General features: G+C 36.5%; 1 protein-coding gene and 1 pseudogene across 1 annotated transcript in view; both read right to left on the bottom strand.

Moving 5' to 3' along the window:
• HPSE2 (heparanase 2 (inactive)) overlaps positions 1 to 20,214 on the bottom strand; it is a 657,615-nt gene that overhangs the window by 273,592 nt on the left and 363,809 nt on the right. The window lies entirely within an intron of this gene.
• On the bottom strand, positions 2,570 to 3,225 carry LOC118528303 (ATP synthase peripheral stalk subunit OSCP, mitochondrial pseudogene; annotated as a pseudogene).

Here is a 20,214-nt window from a genome sequence, read left to right as displayed (position 1 = left end):
AAAGAAAAACATGATCAAGCAGAGTTTATCCCAATAATGGAAGCCTGATTCAAAATTCAATCAATGTAATTCACTAAATCAACAGACTAACGAAGAAAAATTACATTCATTTCAATAGATACAGATAAAGCTTTTAACAAATTCAAACTCCATTCATGATAAAAACTCTTAGAAAACTATGACAGAAGAGCTCTTCCTTAACTTGATAAAGGTTATCTACAAAATTTTCCAACTCTTAAAGGGAGTTGGGGCTTTTTACTATTCAGCTTTTCACTGCTGAATATGATATTAGCTGTGGGCTTCTTCCTAGTCAGAGTAATTAGGTAAGAAAAAAAGCATTTAAATTAGAAAGGAAGAAGTAAAATTGTCTGTGCTTGCCGACGGCAAGATCTTAAATGTAGAAATCCTAAGGACTCCACACAAAAAAAGTTACAACTAATAAGCAAATTTAGTAAAGTCTCAGAATACAAAATCAACATACAAAATTCATTTGCATCTCTATACATTAACAACAACCTACTCAAAAAAGAAATTAAGAAAACAATTCCATTTACATTAGCATCAAGAAAATAAGATGCTTAGGAATAAATTTAACCAGGTGAAATACTTGTGCACTGAAAACTGCAAAACAATGATGAAATAAATGTTAAAAGATGCAAATAAATGGAAGGACATTCTGTGTTTTTGGACCAGAAGAATTAATATTGTTAAAATGTCCATACTTCCCCAAATGATCTATAGATTCAAGGCAATCTCTATCCAAATCCCAATGGAATTTTTTACAGAAATACAAAAACAATCCTAAAATTCATTTGAAACCACAAAAGACTTTAAATAGTCAGAGCACTTTTGAGAAAGAACAAAACTGGAGGTATTACACTTTCTGGTTGCAAAACCACATTACAAAGCTACAATAATTAAAACACTATGTACTGGCATAAAAGCAGAAAGATAGACCATGAACAGAGTAGACAGCCCAAAAACAGGGCCATAAACATATGGTCAACTGATCTTCAACAAGGGTGCCAAGAGGGGTGCCTGGGTGGCTCAATTGGTTAAGTGTCTGTCTTCAGCTCAGGTCATGATTTCAGGGTCCTGGGATTGAGCCCAGCATTGGACCCCCTGATTAGAGGGAAGCCTGCTTCTCCCTCTCCCTCTAGCTTGCACGTACTCTCTCTCTCTCTCAAATAAATAAAACCTTAAAAAAACACAAGGGTGCCAAGAATACACAATGGGGAAAATATTGTCTATTCAATAAATTGTGTTGAGAAAATTGGATATCCATATGCAAAAGAATGAAACTGGACCTTTATCTCACATTATATAGAAAAATCAATTCAAAATGAATTAAAGGTTTAAATGTAAAACCTGAAACGATAAAACTCTTAGAAAAAAGAATAGGACAAATGTTTCTAGATATTGGACTGGGCAATGATCTCTTGGATATGGCATCAAAAGCCCAGGCAACAAAAGCAAAACTAGACAAATGAGATTACATCAAACTAAAAGCTTCTACAAAGCAAAGGAAACACTTAACAAAATGAAAAGGCAACCTACAACGGGAAAAAATATTTTCAGACCATATATCTTATAAAAGGTTAATATCCAAAATATATACGGCACTCTTACAACTCAAGACCAAAACAAAACAAAACAAAAACAAAACCCACAAGTAACTCAATTTAAAAATGGGCAAAGGACTTGAATACACATTTCTCCAAAAAAGACACACAAATGGCCAACAGGTATATGAAAAGGTGTGCAACATCACTAGTCATCAGGGAAATGCATATCAAAACCACAATGAGCCTTGCACAATTCACAGCACTCACCATAGCACATACCCTCCCCAGTGTCTATCACCCAGCCACCCCATCCCTCCCACCCCACCCCCCACTCCAGCAACCGATGGGTTAGCCTGGTGATGGGTATTAAAGAGGGCACGTTCTGCATGGAGCACTGGGTGTTATGCACAAACAATGAATCATGGAACACTACATCAAAAACTAATGATGTAATGTATGGTGATTAACATAACAATAAGAAAACCACAATGAGCTATCACCTCACACCTGTTAGGATAACAATTATCAAAAAACCAAAGAAGTGTTGGTGAAGATGTGGAGAAAAGGAAACCCTTGTGCACTCTTGGTGGTACTGTAAATTGGTGCAGCCACTATGGAAAACAATATGGAAGTTCCTTTAAAAATTAAAAATAGAATTATCATTTGATCTAGCAATCTCACTTTTGGATATATAGTCAAAGGAATTGAAATCTGGGTCTTAAAGAGATATCTGCACTCCCATCTTCATTGCAGCATTATGCACAATAGCCTAGATCTGGAAACAAACCTAAATATTCATCAACAGTTAAATGGACAAAGTAAATGTGGTATATAGGTACAATGGAATATTATTCAGCCTTTAAAAAGAAGGAAATTCTGCCATTGTAAGGCTGAATAATATTCCATTGTATGTATACACCACATTTTCTTTTTTTATTGTTGTTCAGGAAGCATTTTATCATTGCTCCAAGTTTAGGAATTTTCACTGACAGAAAATTAACACTTCAGAAAATTTCCCACATAGCCCTGCTCAGCTTCTGCATCTTGGTTTTCACAGATATATCAGCATATTTCTCTCCAATACGGACAATCATTGCACCCATGCTTGACAGATCAATCTTAACTTCCAATTTTGATACTTGGCCTTTACTTTTAGGAAGCTCTTCAAGACTGTTTTTAATTCAGAAAGAATGGCTTCATCTAAAGGAGATGCAGTGGTTACTTGCAAGGGACTTCTCCACGGTGTATGATCACCATGGTTGAAAAGGCAGAAATAACTCCAGGTATATTGTTCAAGCAACCATTTTCAGCAAGCAAATTGATCAGGCTGGACATGAGGGGAGAGAACCTCTCGTTTGCTGTCATGTCATTTAGTCTTTTCATTTTCACTGTATGCTTTACACAAGGATTCTTAATGGAACCAGCCATTTTGGGTTCCTTCAATATTTGTGCTACTCTCAACAATTCCTTTTCTATTTGTTCCAGTTTATTCTGTTTAGATGCAGCAGAATAAATAAAGTTTATTCTGTTTAGATGCATAGAAACCTTTGATACTATATACCTGAACAGGTGGCCTTATGTGCTTGGCAAACAGCCTGACCACAGATATACTAAAGCAACACATCTGCTGGGAGAGCCCGGAAACTGCTGGGATGGCCATCTTCTTTGGGTGGCTGTAGGTCCATATACTACATTTTCTTTACCCATTCAACCATTGATGGTTGCTAGAACAGATGAACCTGGAGGACATTATGCTAAATGAAATAGACCAGACACAGAAAGACAAATACTACATTATTTCACTTATATGTGCAATCTAAAATAGTCGAACTGAGACAGAGAGTATAATGATGGTTGCCAGGGGTTGTAAGGGGAGATAAATAGGGAAGTGTTGGTCAAAGAGCACAAAGTTTTATTTATGCAAAATAAATAAGTTCTGGAGATCTACTGTATGACATAGGGCCACTTATTAACAATATTGTATACTTAAAATTTTGTAAAGAGGGGAAATCTTATGTTAAGTGTTCTTACCACTGAAAGACAAACAAACAAACAAAAACCTCCCAGAAATCAAGGGGATGGAAAAAACTTTTTGAGATAATAAATAAGATTATGGCATTCATAGTGATGATGGTTTCATGGGTATATACTTATCTTGAAACACATCAAGTTGTATACATTAAGTATCTACAGCTTTTTGTATGTTATTCATACCTCAATAGAGTGGCTTAATAAAATCCCCTGCAAATGTCATACTTAATGGTGAAAGACTGAATGCTATGTTGTTTGCAGTAACAATAAATTAGAAACATCTTAAATGTCCATCAGTGAGAAATTGATAAGTAATTTAAAGACAATGAACTGTATTAGAAGAGATAAATCTCAAAAACATAAGCAGAATAAAAAGTTACAGAATGATATATATTGTCAAAATACACAAATAATATCATATATTCATTATAGAAATACATTGTATGTATATATAAAATACTGCATATATACATCTATGTGCATTATTATAGTATAAGTAAAATAAAAATGAGGACAAATGTAAGTAAAAAATTCAATTTAGTGGTTACCTATGTGTTGAGATGGAGGGCAGTGGGATTGGAAAGGAACGCTCAGGTGGCTTTAACTATATCTGAGATGTTTTCTTTAAAAAAATAAATAAAAGATGGGTGCCTGGGTGGCACAGTCAGTTAAGTGTCTGCTTTCGGGTCAGGTCATAATCTCAGGGTTCTGGGATCAAGCCCTGCATCGGCCTCCTTGCTCAGTGGGGAGTCTGCTTCTCCCTCTCCCTCTGCCTGCCACTCCCCCTGCTTGTGCTCACTCTCTCTCTCTCTCTGTATCTCTGTCAAATAAATAAATAAAATCTTTAAAAAAATAAAAACAAAAATAAAGATCTGAGGCAAATATGTCCATATGTAAAGACTTCTCAGTCTTACTAAAGTTAGTTATTGGTGGGTAGATGGTATTTATTTCATTATTTTCTATATACTTTTTGTGTAGTTTGTTTTTTCCCTCATAAAAATACTAAAACTAAAAAAAGTTTTAACATACTTGTTTTACTGAAAAACATTGTCTCTAGAGAGGGGCTAAGATAGGTGGTGGCAGAAAAGTAAGGAGAAGGAGACTATTGCTTCTTATCATAAGCAACTCTGGGGGCACCTGGGTGGCTCAGTCGTTAAGCGTCTGCCTTCAGCTTGGGTCGTGATCCCAGGGTCCTGGGATCGAGCCCTGCATCAGCCCCGCATCAAGCCCCTCATCGAGCCCCAGATCAAGCCCCGCATTGGGCTCCCTGCTCCGCGGGAGGCCTGCTTCTCCCTCTCCCACTCCCCCTGCTTGTGTTCCCTCTCTTGCTGTGTCTCTCTCTGTCAAATAAATAAAGAAAATCTTAAAAAAAAATAAGCAACTCTGCACTATTTGATTTGTAATCTTGTTGATTTACAACTACAGTAAAAAGATTTTTATTTGTTTTAATGAAAATGGTCTTATACTGGAAAACTTTGAGGACCACTTCACAGATTCTGAACTCTTTGATGCCTCGATCTTACTTGTGTTCTTGAGTCTAGCTGCAGTGCCCAGCACACAGAGTGTTGTAAATACATATTTATTGTTTGTTGTATTTCATTTCCTAAAGATTATAGTCCACCCTGATCTGTTTTCTAATCACAAATTTACTCCTTAGGCACATCATTTAACTCTATGGTACTTCAGATTCCTTATTTTTCAGGTGTCAATAATAATACTGGTCTTGCCTACTTCCCAAGGCTATTTTAAATGTCAAATAAGAAAATGGGTATCAATTTCTTATTGAATAAGAAATATAAAGCATATTTGAATTGAAGAAATGTAGGAGATCACTGAAAGACTAGGAAGAATTCTCAAGAGATCATACCATCACATTAACATCCATAGTCCAACCTCTTCCAGAACATGTCAGTAATCATAAAAAAAAAAAAATCTTACTTCCATATGTGTCTTGGAGCCTCTAAATATGTCTTGTTGTCTGGTGGAGTGGAAGTGGAGGTAGCAGTTGTGATATTTTGGTTAGGGACATTATGTAAATTGGCTTCTTTAGTCATGAAAAATATTCTCTTAGGAAGAAATTTCTTAAGATGCCATGATGACACACTAGCCAGTTTTTTGGCAAAGGTCCCATTGAGCCAGTGATAAATCTTACTGTATGGCAGTAAGAAGTACAACACTTCTTACTTGACTTAAAACCATTCTGGCTTTAGGGCAGACCCAGCTCTCCCATGAGGGAGGGGTGGGGATGCTAAATAATTCAGGGAAGAGAAATGATTATAGAGAGATATGGGGCATCCCTCCAAAGATTGTGATTCTAATGGGGAACAATAAAGAGCTTGTCCAGGGAAGGAGGGAGAGGGTTAAGGAAAAAGGTCACCAAGCACTTGTTGGCACTGATTTAGTCACTTGGGTATTGAGTGTAATCAATGATGAGACATGGTCCTTGCTTTCAAAGAATTTATAGGCTGTGATATAGTGACTTGGATACAACCAGCAGATTATCAACATGGAATAGAATAATGAGGCAGAAACATATGCACTAGTCATGTTGGTCACATACAAAAGCCACACTTTCATATTGTATTATTTTTCTTTTGGATGTGAAGATGGAATGTTGTTGCTAAGCTTAAAGGGTGTAAGACTGTTGAATCACAGACCTGTACCTCTGAAACAAATAATACATTATATGTTAAAAAAAAACAGAAGATAGTAGGAAGGGAAAAATGAAGGGGGGGAAATCAGAGGGGGAGACGAACCATGAGAGACTATGGACTCTGAGAAACAAACTGAGGGTTCTAGAGGGGAGGGGGTGGGGGGATGGGCTAGCCTGGTGATGGGTATTAAAGAGGGCATGTTCTGCACAGAGCACTGGGTGTTATGCACAAACAATGAATCATGGAACACTACATCAAAAACTAATGATGTAATGTATGGTGATTAACATAATAAAATAAAAAATGTAAAATAAAATAAAAACAAACAAACAAAAAGAATGTTCATCACAGTTTTGTTTAATGGCAGAGAGAGAGAGAGAGAGAGAGAAAGTGAGAGAGTGAAAGACTGGCTAAATTTCCAATAATAGGAGAAATAAATAAATAAATCCATAGGACAGATTCAATAAATGCACTACAGAAAAATGTTTTTTTGACATAGGAAAATATTAATATTGCTAGGTGAAACATATATTGCAAAACAATAAATATAATACTTTTGTTTTAAAAAAATCACTAAGTAAATATTTATGTGCTTTTAAAGTTTTCTGCCTTGGCTGCAGTTCTGAGCTTTCTGTCTTATTCCAGCCTTAATGGAGATCTTTTAGATTAGAACTAACACCAGGAAATTTTAATCATCTTTTGGGTAAACATATATATACATATATATGTACACATATATTTTAATATTTTTTTACATCTGTATATCCATCCATCCATCCATCCATACATACACACACCTATTTTGGTCCTTAATCTCTTCTCTGCCTTCACTGTATGTGTCTGTGTGTACCTATGTGCATGTGTGTACACACACAAAAAAACAGTGAGGATAGAGAAGACATTATAAACCAGAACAGAAAATAATATAATTGAACATTAGTGTCCTGATCAACTTTTACAGTTCTTCTTGGTGAGATATTTAAGAGATAATGTGATATTTAAGAGAAGAATTCCTATCTGCTCCACATATTCCTATCTGCTCCCCAAAGCTAGTGATTCAAGAAAGCAGAAGCTAGAGAGCTACAGCTATGAAACCAACACCACCAACAACCACCCAAACAAAATGCAGCATTATGTTTAAATGATTGTGTCAGGTCTCCCTCCTGCTTCTTGGCACTTGACTATATTATTAATGTGTGTTAGTGTGTGGGAGAAACCTCCTAATTCAGCCACACAATCAGATCAGAACTCTCAAGAGGTTCCCACTCATCCCAACCTCCACTCACCAGTTAATTGCACCTTCCTTTCTTTTAGTCATCATGGCTCTGGCTGGTGAGGTGTGGGCCTGGTCAAGGGAAAAAGCAGCAGGGCAGATGCTGCAATTTTAAGTGAAATCAGGTGTTGCCTTCCCTGAAGTGGGATCTGGAAAATGTCAGTTCTTAAGTAACAGGCATTGGCAGCTGAACAGTCGGTCTTCCCCACCAGGCTCAGCATTCCCCTCCCTTGCAATAAGCTTTCCCTTTTCCTCTTATATCGCCTCAATCTCCTTCGTCTTCTCTTTAGAGGTCATTAAATAAGAATTTCCACTTTGTAGATATTCATCAGACATGATTCTAAGTGTGTTGGGAATGAGAAGGTTTTGATGATAAAATACCGCAAGTGTCAATAAAACACTCCCTAGTGTTATTGGTGACCTGGAGTCCTACCTGTGGAGGAAGTATAAAAGATTTCTTGGCAGAGTGGGAAAGAATGATTGGGTTCTGACTCTTTTCTCCACATGCTGAGAGCTACAGGTAGAAACACAGCACACAAGTTTGATAAAGTTAAGGCATTAAATGGAGCTGAGAGAACATTCTTTGGGTTTCCTTTCTTTTTTCTTCTGCTGGGTCAGTCTGGGACCATTCCATTACAGAATTGCAATCCAGATGTGCACATGCACACCTGATGTATGATCATCTTTATTGTGTTTGGTTTATTTGCATAATGTGCCTCAGCACATTCTAGGATTGAACTAAGTAACAGTGGGGAAGGTCTGGTAGTCCCATCTTAAATAGGATGTGGCTCCTTTGGAAGATACAGCCTCACACTTACTCAAGGGTACTTGGGTGAAATATGGATTACTATGAGTATGAGGACAGTGCCAGTGATTCTCTAGTCTAGTTGGGGCAAATGAAGTCTGAATGAGGCCCAACAATTCTGAGTTTAGGTGATGACTAATGATCAAAACAGTGAAACAACCTCAGAACTTAAAATACTGAGAGACTAAGCAAGAACTCTAGGGAAAGACCACAGGAGCTCTGGTCAAATCTTAACTAAGAATGCTTCATCACCCCATCACTCTTCACCTAATACTCTCTCTAAGCAATCTGATCCATCCCTATTGCTTTACTCCTACCAATATATAGCTAATATTTTAGTCCCAAATTTAAATCTCTAGTCCAGGGTTCATCTCCTGAACTCCATCCGTACTGGTCATATCAGTCATCTCTATTTGAATGGTCCACAGGCATTTCAAATGGTACATGTGAAAAAATAAACTCATCAGCCATCCCAATAATTTTTTTTTATATTCTCTGAATTGATAAGTGATATAATCATTTACCAGTAACTGTGGGAATTATTCCAGGCTCTTCCCTCTCTATCACCTATCACAACCAAAGCTGGTCATTCTAAACCTTTCCCAGATTTTCCCTTCCACAGTCCCTACCACTTCTACACTAATTCAGGCCACCACGTCATTCACCCGAAAAACTGAGAACACAGCCTCCCCATTTAGCACTCTTCAATCCTGTCTCTACACTACAACCCAGAGAGCTTTCTAAAAAGGAGATCTATACATCATCTATGTAGCAATCTTGCCAAACATATTTAAACAGAATCTAACCATAAGGAAACAACCAGACAAATCCAGTTTTAGGTGCATTCTATAAGAAAACTGGTTCAGACTCTTCAAAAATACCATCATAAAAGACAAAATATAATTGAGGAAACTGTTCTAGATTAAGGAAGACTAAAGAAGAAAACTAAATGTAAACATGATTCTTCTTTGCATCTAGGATTGATGAGGATGGGGTGGGAATAGCTACTGTGCACATTATTAAGATAATTAGAGAAAACTAGGATATGAACTTTGTATTAGATGATATTGAATCAATAAATGTCAAGTTTCATAGGTGTTGTAATGGTATTGTGCTTATGCAGGAGAAAGTTCTTATTCCTAGGAGATGCATGCTAAGGTATTTAGGGATGAAATATGATGTCTACAATTTACTCTCAAATGATTCAGCAAAAAATTGCATAGGTAGATGGCTAGGTGATAGAAAGAAAGCAATGTGGCAAAATGTAAACAACTGATGGATCTAAACTTTCAACTTTCCTTCTGGTTTTAAATTTTTCAAAATAAAAGTTGTGGGGAGAAAAAGAGAGAGAGAGGAGACAATCACCACTGCTAAATTGTTCTTCCAGTAGACATTTTCCATGTAATAAAAACAACTTGAATTTCTTAGAGATTAAAAAAAAAAATGGTAGGGAGAGGTCATTAAGGTTGAATTACCAAAGCCATGTACTTTCATCTCCAGCACCTCAGGCAGGTTTAATTCCCAAGTAAGCACCATATCACAAGTTAATGCAAGACTTAAAAGCAATATATGGAAGTGGCTAGGTAGTTAGTTCAACAGACAAACTGAATTTAAGCCAGCCATTTTCTTTCACAACAAAAGAATATGAAAACAATTACAAGCAAAATTTCATCGAATCCTCATAATAACCAAATGAGATACTTAAGTTCATTTCAGCAATGAGAAAAAAGGGAAATAAATAAGGGAAAACCTAACTGAATTATGTCCTAGAGTTTTTACAGCTGTCAGACCAATAAAGTGCATTATTATGTGATACTAGAAGTTTGCAAAGAGTAAACATGTTAACATTTTACAAACAGGGTAGTTGAAACCTTGTCTTCTAATAACATTATTAATTTGTTGTTTGTCCCCTATATTATAGTTTTCTTCTGCCTCACAACAAAATAAAACAATTTTTTAAAACTCTCTGTCAAGCCCCAATAAAATCCTTGTTGCATTTTGGATAACAACCTGAAGATTCCTTATGAAGGAGTCCCCATCTCCCTATCTTTTCTCTTCCCTTATCACATTGCCTTTTTACTCCTTATGTTATAGCTACATTTAACTACTTGTATTTCCTTGAGGCATAGGTCCTCTCATGCCACCAACATTTCTTGCTGGGTGGTCTAAATCAAGAGAAAAGTGATGTAGCCCTTCATGCCACAGGTATGCCTAATACAAACATATTAGACACAAAAACACCCAAGACCAAACCTATGCATACAGGAAGTCAAGTTGTCAGGATTCTGCTTCCAGGATGACTACTACGGCAAGTCCCTTATCATCACTGAGCCTCAGTTTGTTCATCTATAAAAGGCAGTGGTTAAATCAGATGATATCCAATGTCCATCTGCTCTCTGCCCTCACTGTCCATGAATCTAAGAAGTGGCCTAGAGAAATCACAAGAGAACGTGTGTGATACATTCTGGTATAGAAGAGGTTTTCCTCTTATAAGAAATCATCTCAAAGAAGTTGTGAAAGTCAAATAAAGGATAAAGTTCCAAGTCACAGTCAAGTTTGATGGACTTCACTGATGATATAACAGAAATCCAACGTGTCATCTTTGAGATTTATATCAAATTACACATGAAAATCTAAATAATAGATTTATTTAGAGTTGGTGAAACAGATGTTAAGTGAGAGATTAATTTTAATTTAATTTTAAGCTGCAGGATGAAATTTAGCTCAATTTTGGTTACTGGGCAGAAAATGGATTCAGGGGGCAGTGAGGAAATGCACTGATATGAAAATAGCCCATGAAGGAGAAAAATTCATTTCTTAGTGTCTCATTTTCCATCATCTGATAGATGCAGAGATAAATCATTGAGAGCTCTGAGGAAGATCAGTGTCTGAAATCACTAACACAGCAATGCCTTGAAATTATTCAATTTATTGAATTATTATTCAATATTTCCCTCTCTCTCTCTTCCAAAAGATAGAGCTCCTTCCACACATTGAAACTGAGACTTGGGTGAGGTGGAATCACTTGTAATAAAGCTGGAGGAAGAAGCACTCCCATATTATTCAACTCACTCAACATGGACAGTAGGTACACAAATGAGGGAAGGGTACTCTTTTCTGTAGTTCCATTATTTTACTGAGGGGAAGACTTCAGTCAATCAGTAATACTAGTGGTAGTACTTCTAGTAGTAATACTAGAAAAACATTTATCTTGAAGTCCAAACCATTGGAGTTAACTTAGAAAGTTTTTACCAAGAAGCTGACATCAAAGGGTAGGGAGTTGCTTGATTTGGAAAAGACTGACTAGATAGCCAAACATTGGTTGCAAGCATGGGGGATCTCCCATAATACTTTTTTTTTCTTTAAGCTGGAACTCTCTGAGCAAGTTTTTTTTTTTTAATTACATAAAATTAAAACTGTTTTCTTTATAAGGACAAAAGTAAGGAAGAGGGAGAGGGAAGGAGGGAGAAACAGTATATGCAGGAAGGCAGATTTAGAAAAGAGGTTCTCAGAACTGTTTACAAAGTACTCAGAAAACAGGTGATACCTTTCTCATAAATTAGAGGCAGAAAACTTAAGAGTTGAGGCAAGTGTGCAAAGAGCTAATATAGGAAATGAAACCATAGTCAAGCACAAAGCATAGAAAATCTCTAGTTCTTAGAAAAAATTGTGTTTATCAATTAGTGCTGGTGATGATTAACAAACAGCTAAATTTTTATTAAGAAGATATTTCATTTGTACTGAAATATTTATTTTTTTTCAGTCTTGCTCCTTGTTATAACTTTTGAGATGTGTAAATAATAGTAATTGGTGGGAAATCATAGAAGCATTGTTACAATTGTGTTTCTTATGTAAATAAAAAATACATATATTTTTTTAATAAAAAAATATTTTTAACTAAAGCATACATCAACAGGATTTTTGTTTTAGAACTTTCACCCCAGCTGTGACACAGAAGATGGATTGGGGACTGGAGAGTGGGTTAGGGGTAGGGATAGAAATAGAATATAGGAGATTATTACAATACTATAGATAAGAGCTAGACTTTGATCGTTTAGATAGAGAAGATGAAAGAAAAACATAAGATAAATATATGTTTTCAACAGGAAAGGAGTTGTGAGTAAAAATACATTAGACAAATCTTAAAATAGAGAAAAATTCTGGGAAAATGTTTTCAGGTCTTTATTCAAATGTTACTTTTTCAGTGAAGCCTTCTGTAGCAGAAACCAAAAAATGTCATGATCACCACACCATTTCCTTTCTCTGGGCAAACAGGAAGGCATTTCTTAGCTTCCCTTGTATTATAGTTAAGGGTGGGAACACATGACTTAGTTTTGCAAATGAGAACATGAGTAGAAGTAATGTGTTACTTCCAGGCCAAGGCACCTACCTCTGGTGCTCTCTCTGTCATCTGTCTCTTCCCTTAGAAACTATATGTCAATGTGGTAGCATCAAAATATGGAGGAAGCATCAAAATACGGAGGAAGCCTAGAATCCTGAATTGCTGGATGTAGTAAGGAATCGCCTATATCAGACTTCCTCTGAGCAGAAACTAAACTTTTGTTGGGCTAAACCACTGATATTTAGATTTATTACTATAGCAAAGCATAGCCTATTTTGATTAATATACCTTCCCTGGCCACCCTATCTAAAATTTCCTGTCCCCCTCCCCACACAAAAACCCAAACACACACACACACACACACACACACACTTCCCATCCTTCTTTCTTGCTCTTTTAGCACCTGTCACTCTGTAATTTATAATGCATTTTATATATTTATCTTTTTTATTATCTCTCTTTCCCAGTAGAATGCCTTCCATGAGGGCTGGGTGTGTTTATGTGTGTTTGCTTCATTGTTATAACCTCAGTGATACAGTGCTTGGAACACGGTAGCCACTCAAGAGATATTTGTTGGATGAATGAATAGAAAGGTAAGTTCAGTCCTGTTTGGAAAACAGTGAAACTTTTGAATAGAGAGGTATTAAGATGCATTTGTGAATCAAGTCTGAGAGACCCATCCATAGAAACATACTTGGAATACATCAGCATAGTTGGAGGGTTCATAGTTGAAGTCATAGAAATGAGTTCCTTCAGAGATGAGTGTTGCAGGTTGGGTTTTTCAAGAGCAAAAGCTGAGACAAAGTCTGGGTGTTTATTAAGGATCAATACCTTTCAAAGAAAGGGAAGTTAGTGGACTGGACAGATGAAGAAGTTAAAACTGCAATGCAAGCTGAAAATACCTCAGCCAACCTGATGGGGAGCTCTGAAGCAAATACTGACTGTCAGAGTTGTCCTGCATCAGACCAAAATGTCTGGGCCTTATACCCCCACTTCATTCAGTCACTAATGTCGACTGGCCCGAGAAGGGCTGACCTTGAGTGAGGAGAATCCGAAAGGAGCCAACAGCTGACCTCACTCCCCAAAGCCAGGTGGTAATACTTCTTTGAAGGGAAATCTGAGCACTATATCTCCATATCTACCACAAATGAAAAAAAAAGAAAAGGCTAATGGTTGGGGTTGCCAGATTTAACAAATACGAATACAAATAATGCTATTTCATTAATACAAACCTGTCCCATGTAGTATTTGGGACATATTTATGCTAAAAATTATTTGCTGTTTATTTGAAGTTCAAATTTAGCAGGGTGTCCTATATTTTATCTGGCAATTCTACTAAGGACTGACTCTTAGAGTAAAGCCACAGTTGTCAGGAGAGAAGTAAGTGGAATTGTCATGAAGAGATAAGAGGAAGTCACAGAATGATCCAAGAACAAAAATGAAGTAATAGTAATGAGATCTAAGGAAGGAGGTGATTTTTTAAAATAATAAGATGATGACAGAATACAGAACCTCGAAAAGTGGAGAAGATAGATAAAGGAAGATAAAGACTGAAAATTATTTCAGTGACTTAGAGACTAGGGATAATAGAGCTTCAAAAAAGAATGGATTCCAGTGCCAAATGACACAGAAAAGCAGAACACAGCTAAAATATTTGGGGGGGTGGGGGAACCGCAGACTATGAGGTATGTCAAATTAGATGTGGGAGGGCATGTCTTGCCACAAGGTGGCACTCATAGTTCCTCTTTTTTGGAGTTTCTATCAATAAACATTCTGCAAATTTTTATTGTCATAGAACAAAGAATATCTTAAGTTTCACAACTTTACATGTTGTATCATTTTCCCACAGCTTGTTATTGTTTTCCCTTTAGAATACGAAGATACAGTGAATAGTGAATATTGGAATTGACTGGCAGGGTGTGCGGGGGAGGGGGGGCAGGCATTAGAACCTGGAGGAGGGAGGAAATGTAATGTTATCGCAGATCCTCAGTACAAAGCATTAACAGAAAGTTGTTGGATTTGGTTATCAGATAATGACTGAGCTTCAAGAAAACGAATACTGTTAGAAATGGAAACCAGACTGTCTGGTGTTGAGGACTGACAGTGTGCTGTGAAAGTAGACAGACTATGTGTTTAGCACATCTGCTGTGAAAGATAGGAGGGTCGCCAGGGCGACTTTTTTAAAGGAACTCCTTCTCAAATATGGGTTTGTTTGCCTTATTCATAAGTGTCATATATTTTATCAAAATATCTGTTAAATGGCAGTTGGCCTCACACCACACACAACACAAATGCATTTGTGTTGCAGAGATACTTCTACTTAACTAAATAACTCCATTAGTCCCCCAATATTACAGCACTTACATCTTGTCAAAATAATTTCATATCTATTTCTCATATTATATTGCTCATAGAGTGAATATTTGAATAGAGACCTAGAGAGACCACAAGATTTGCCTCACATTGCACAGCTAGAGAGAAACAGAGCCATGGACCAGTTTTCTGATGCCTAATTCCATACCCCTTCTACTGAATTACTCTTTTTGTCACTTGATTTCTAGTTCAAGTTTTCCACTTATCTAATTTTATTTTTTCTGGCATGCATAAAATGAAAATGGCTCTTTGAAATTACCCTGTCTTGACTAGTTTCCATGCTATCTCAGGTATGTAATAGTTAAAACTTACCTTTCTCCACCATAGTATGGGGGAAAATATGCTCATTATCATCTCTGCTTTTTACAAAACTAAGTATAACCCTGAGTTGAACATAAAAGAACTTATAAATTAACGTACCACTGAAGAGGTAAAACCCTATGCCTGTTGTTTTGGGTGTATAAGGACTTCTGCTAAAATACAGTTCCACCACACAATCCACACAGTTTTCTTTCCAGCCAATAAGTCCAGTCATTCGCTATTTCTTTTTGTCTTTTTTTATCATCAAGGTAAAAACATTATCAGTGTCTATATTTATGTAAAAATCTGTTTTGATCCCTTTAAACATAAAGAAGAGTGAAATGAAGACAATTTTAGCTTTGTTTCTCCCATTCACCTCCTCCAGTCCAAACAGAAAAAAGGGTAGAGGGGCTTCTATAGCTAATTCACCAATAATTTCATATAAGCCATACAAAAGAAGACTTCAAACTTGTTTTGTGGCTAGGCCTCCATGGGGGAACAGCCTTCTTACTGAGTTGGAAAGAATAAAGAGTATTTTTGAACTTACAAGTGTCTGAAAACATCATGTCTGCAAAGTGCGGTTGGCATTTTTATGTATTTAAAAGAGTCTAATGAAGCCCAGCTCCTTACAAATTCTGACAAAAAAATGAAGAATGGGACATGGTTCCTGCCACCCAGGGGTCAGAGTGGTGGTTATTGCTCCAACCAATTGTACAAAGGAGACCTGTCATTTATAGATAGGTCCACAGTCTTGCATTTGCAAGAACACCATGAAGACTGGCCCTTACCCAAGAATTTACTCAGAGAGACATTTAATATGGAGTAAATACAGCCTCAAAGAGAACAGCTTTGAAGAAGGGCTTTGAAAAGGTCAGAAGAAGATGAAATGAGGAATGTTGTTACTTCATGCCTTTATTAAACAAATGCTTGCCTTAGCTCTTCTCCAGCACGTCTCAAAATGTGGCAAAGTAATAATGACATGCCCACTTCATAGACAAAAAAAAAAATGACTTGGAATGTGAAATTTGTCATTAGGATGGGCCCTCAGGCCAATGGATTGTTCTCAAAGTGTGGGAATGCCCTATTTCTACTAGCCTGGAGTCCCCTGCTCTCTCAGGGATATATCTACTGTTTCATGAACACTCCAGGAGAGTTTGGATTTCAGACATTCTCCCCTGTCATACCAATTAAGTCTGGAAACTATTCTCCCTAATCCTTATATCATGTCCTAGTTCCTTGGGGCTTTCCTATAGGTAGAAAGTAACCAATCACTGCTACCATTATAGCAGGCAGCACCTCAGGTGTTAACTCTTTTGGAGTCATGGACACAATCTAGTATAAAATCAGTGAAATCTAGTGGTGTTGAATAAATTTTGTAGTTATACATAGCATCACTCCACTCCCTGCAATTGATTTTTCTGCTGCTATTCATCTCTAGTCTTTCTACATATAAATGCATTCATCCATTTGACAAATATTACTGAACACCTGCTATGTACCAGGTATTGTTCTAGACAATGTTTACAGCAGCCTAAGACAGACTAAGTTCCTGCTTTCAAGGACCTATATTCTAAATAGGAAAGGGAGAGTTGACAGGTAATAAATAAATAGGGAAAATCAGGTAGTGGGAAATCCTATGAAGACCAGAAATCAGGTTAATGTAATTGAGACTGGGTGGAGAATGACTTTTGTTTGAGTACTCAGAAACTCTGCCCTGAGGTGAGAGCCAAGGCCAACCATACCCAGATGTGGGAGGAGACTGTTGCAGACAGAGAAAATGGCAAGTATAAAAGTTTTGAGACAGAACAACCTTGAAATGTTTGAGGAACAAAAGAGAGCCAAGGTTGTTAAATGCTAATGAAAGGTAGTGGGAGGTAGTGCATGAGTTCTGAGAGATCCAAGAGGCACACTGGGACTGCTAAATCATGAAGTGATACATGGGAGATCTCAAAAACTGTGAGGTGCTGTTTTTATAAAAAACTCCTAAATATTTTAGTGTGTTTTTCCTAAGATCAAGGACAATTGTGAAAGTACAATTATCAAAATCAAGAAAATTTCACTAACATATCCAATAATTTTCAAAATCAGAAAATAACATTGATACAATATTATTAACTAATTTATAGACAAAAACGTTCTTTATAGAAATTTGTTTTCATCCGACCCAGGATCACACATTTTATTTTATTTTCATGCCTCTTTAGTCTCCTTTAATCTGGAACTGTTCCTCATTCTTTCTCTGTCTTTCATGACATTGATATTTTTTAAAAGTGCCGCCATTCGTTTCACAGTATGACCTTAAATTTAGGTTTGTCTGATGTTTCCTTGAGATTAGATTCAGGTTATGCAGGTTATGAAGTTTATCTTTTTTACTGTAGTATATCAGGAAGTACCCAACATCAGTTTGTTCCATTACTAATATGCAAGGGGGTGGGATGAAAAAAGGCATTTTAGCTAGGGAGAGATCAGTGTATGTTTATGCTTTAGATGGTAGCAAAAATACAATGTCAATTATAAAAATAGAAGTATAATGTAGACAAATTCTGAATTAAATGCAAATGCAAGAAGGCTTGCTCAAACCCTGAATATAGGGCTTTAGGAAAACCTCCAGAGTCTCTAAAACATTAAAGAAGAAAGAGATGGAAAACAGAATGTGAGTTATTAATAAGGACAAAGGTATATTAGCAAACTTCCAACAAATAAAAATAACTGTGATTTTGAATATAAATCTATACAGTTTAAATAAAATAAACTAAATATTTAGGTAAATAAATAAGTTGTTTTTACATAGGCAATGTGAAAAGGAGTTGTTGAGCATTTATGAAACTGAAATGAGTGCACACCCAGTGGCAATCGCAAGGGTTTCCACTGTAGTGTAGCTTCCCTTCGATCGTGGTGTAGTGTAGTGTATTTTATTTACCATAAATACTAGCAAAAAGCAAACAAGAAAGGTGTGGTTTGAAATGTTGTCACAAGGAATAATGGAGAAGAGAAAGACCAGCAAATCCAGAGCCTGTATAGAAAATAAAAGGAATGAGAGTGGGTAGAGATTGAGCAAGAAATTCCAAAACGTGAATTTAACTAGACCACTGGATCATAAGGGCCTTGGGGGCATGGAGTATGGTCATTCTCCAGATTTAGTTTTCTTTATCAATGTCTGTCTTAAAATATGGTATCCAGAAATCAAATTCTGTATATGACCTCGCACATAAAACAGGACTGCTACTTCCCTTTTTCTTTCTATACCTCTATTAGTGCTGAAGTTACAATCAAACCTAATCTGTAGAATTTTAGAGATGAAGAAGAACCAAGACTGTCATTTAGTTCATTTTCAAATGAGAAAAAATAAGTGATTAGAGTGAACTGACTTGCCAAATGTTACCAAACAGTGACACTACTAGAGAGCAGACAGTTCAGGCTTGGAGCCCCAAAATGCTGGTAAAAGACTCATTAACACATCACTATCAATACAACACCAATTATTTTTCAAATAAGTAGACTGCCATGTGGCTGTTGTATGACATGTAGTTTGTATCCCTAATTCTCATGCTTCAGAAAAGATGTTGCATACATCCAAATTTGCCTTTAAAGAATCTTTATTTTTAAAAAGCTTGATTATGGAAATTTTCAGATGTATACAAAGTAAATAAAATATAATGAATCCCCACGCACCTATAACCTAGCTTTAATATTTTCAAAATTCTGCCATTCTTTTTCTTTATTGTAGTAAAATACACATGACATAAAAATTACCATTTTAACCATATTTAGGTGTACAGGTCAGTGGCCTTCAGTACATTCACATGTTCTGTCTGCCATTCTTACGTAAGCTAAATCTCTACCCACTCCCCACCTATCCCTCCCTGATTATGAGAATCTCACTTTTTAAATCAGATATCTAATACCTCAATTTTCATCCAAATTCACATGTGACTTTTTTGCTCTAATCCTCAGTTCTCTCTTCATGAGTGTCATAATACCTCTCTTTCAAAGTTGCTGTGAAGTTTAAAGGATGCACTGTAATATCACATAACAGGCACTTAGTAACCGTTAGTTCATTCACCCACCCATTCATATGGTATGACTGTTCCCAAAGAAGCTGTGCTGATAACGCAATGGATTCCATTTCACTGATGTGATGACTCTCATTTTATTTGTATTTTCTTGACATTTCTTCATTGTTCTTTTGTACCTTATCTAGGTGGGACCTATAAACCTAATTAAGTTTCCAATATAATGGTCTTTGTAGAAAAGTAATTAAGTTCTTTATATCTTAATGATCATATTTAATTATAACAATAATAAAACAAGCTCTGGTAGCCTAAGTGAGGAATTTCTCAACTTACTGCAGCCCCTTATTCTAGGGTATTGGTGGGCAAATCAAAAACACCCTTGACTTCTCTTTAATGGATGAGTTAGTATGGAGGGCATAGGAAAGTGCTGATTCCCCTCTTTCTCGGTCACTGCTCTAACTAGACTCTCTGGTCTCTGACAGATTCTTCTTAGCTTCACTTTTTCCTTCTGTGTGCTAAATGGGGAGATATTCTAAGACCTATTCCTCAGTCTTGAGTTCTTTTACAAGTTCCAATAGATAATTCATTTATATGGTTTCAGTCTACATCTATGAGCTGCTATAAAATCAACATCTTTAGCCAGCAGTTCTCTGACCCAAGAATCTTATGAACTCATCAACATCCCCCCAAACTATTTTTCCCTCCCAGAAATCCTCTGTTTCTACTGATGGGACCATCAGCCTCTTGGTCATCCTGTCTAAAACTAGAGCCTCATCCTTGACTTTTTAAATCCCGTATCCCCTATACCCAATTCAACTCCAAAGAAGAGTGATTCTTCCTTAGAAGTATCTCTTTTAT

This window comes from Halichoerus grypus, chromosome 7, assembly GCF_964656455.1.
Source record: "Halichoerus grypus chromosome 7, mHalGry1.hap1.1, whole genome shotgun sequence".
NCBI lineage: Eukaryota > Metazoa > Chordata > Mammalia > Carnivora > Phocidae > Halichoerus > Halichoerus grypus.
Note: the sequence above shows the minus strand (reverse complement) of the source record. Positions and strands in the feature narration are given on the sequence as shown.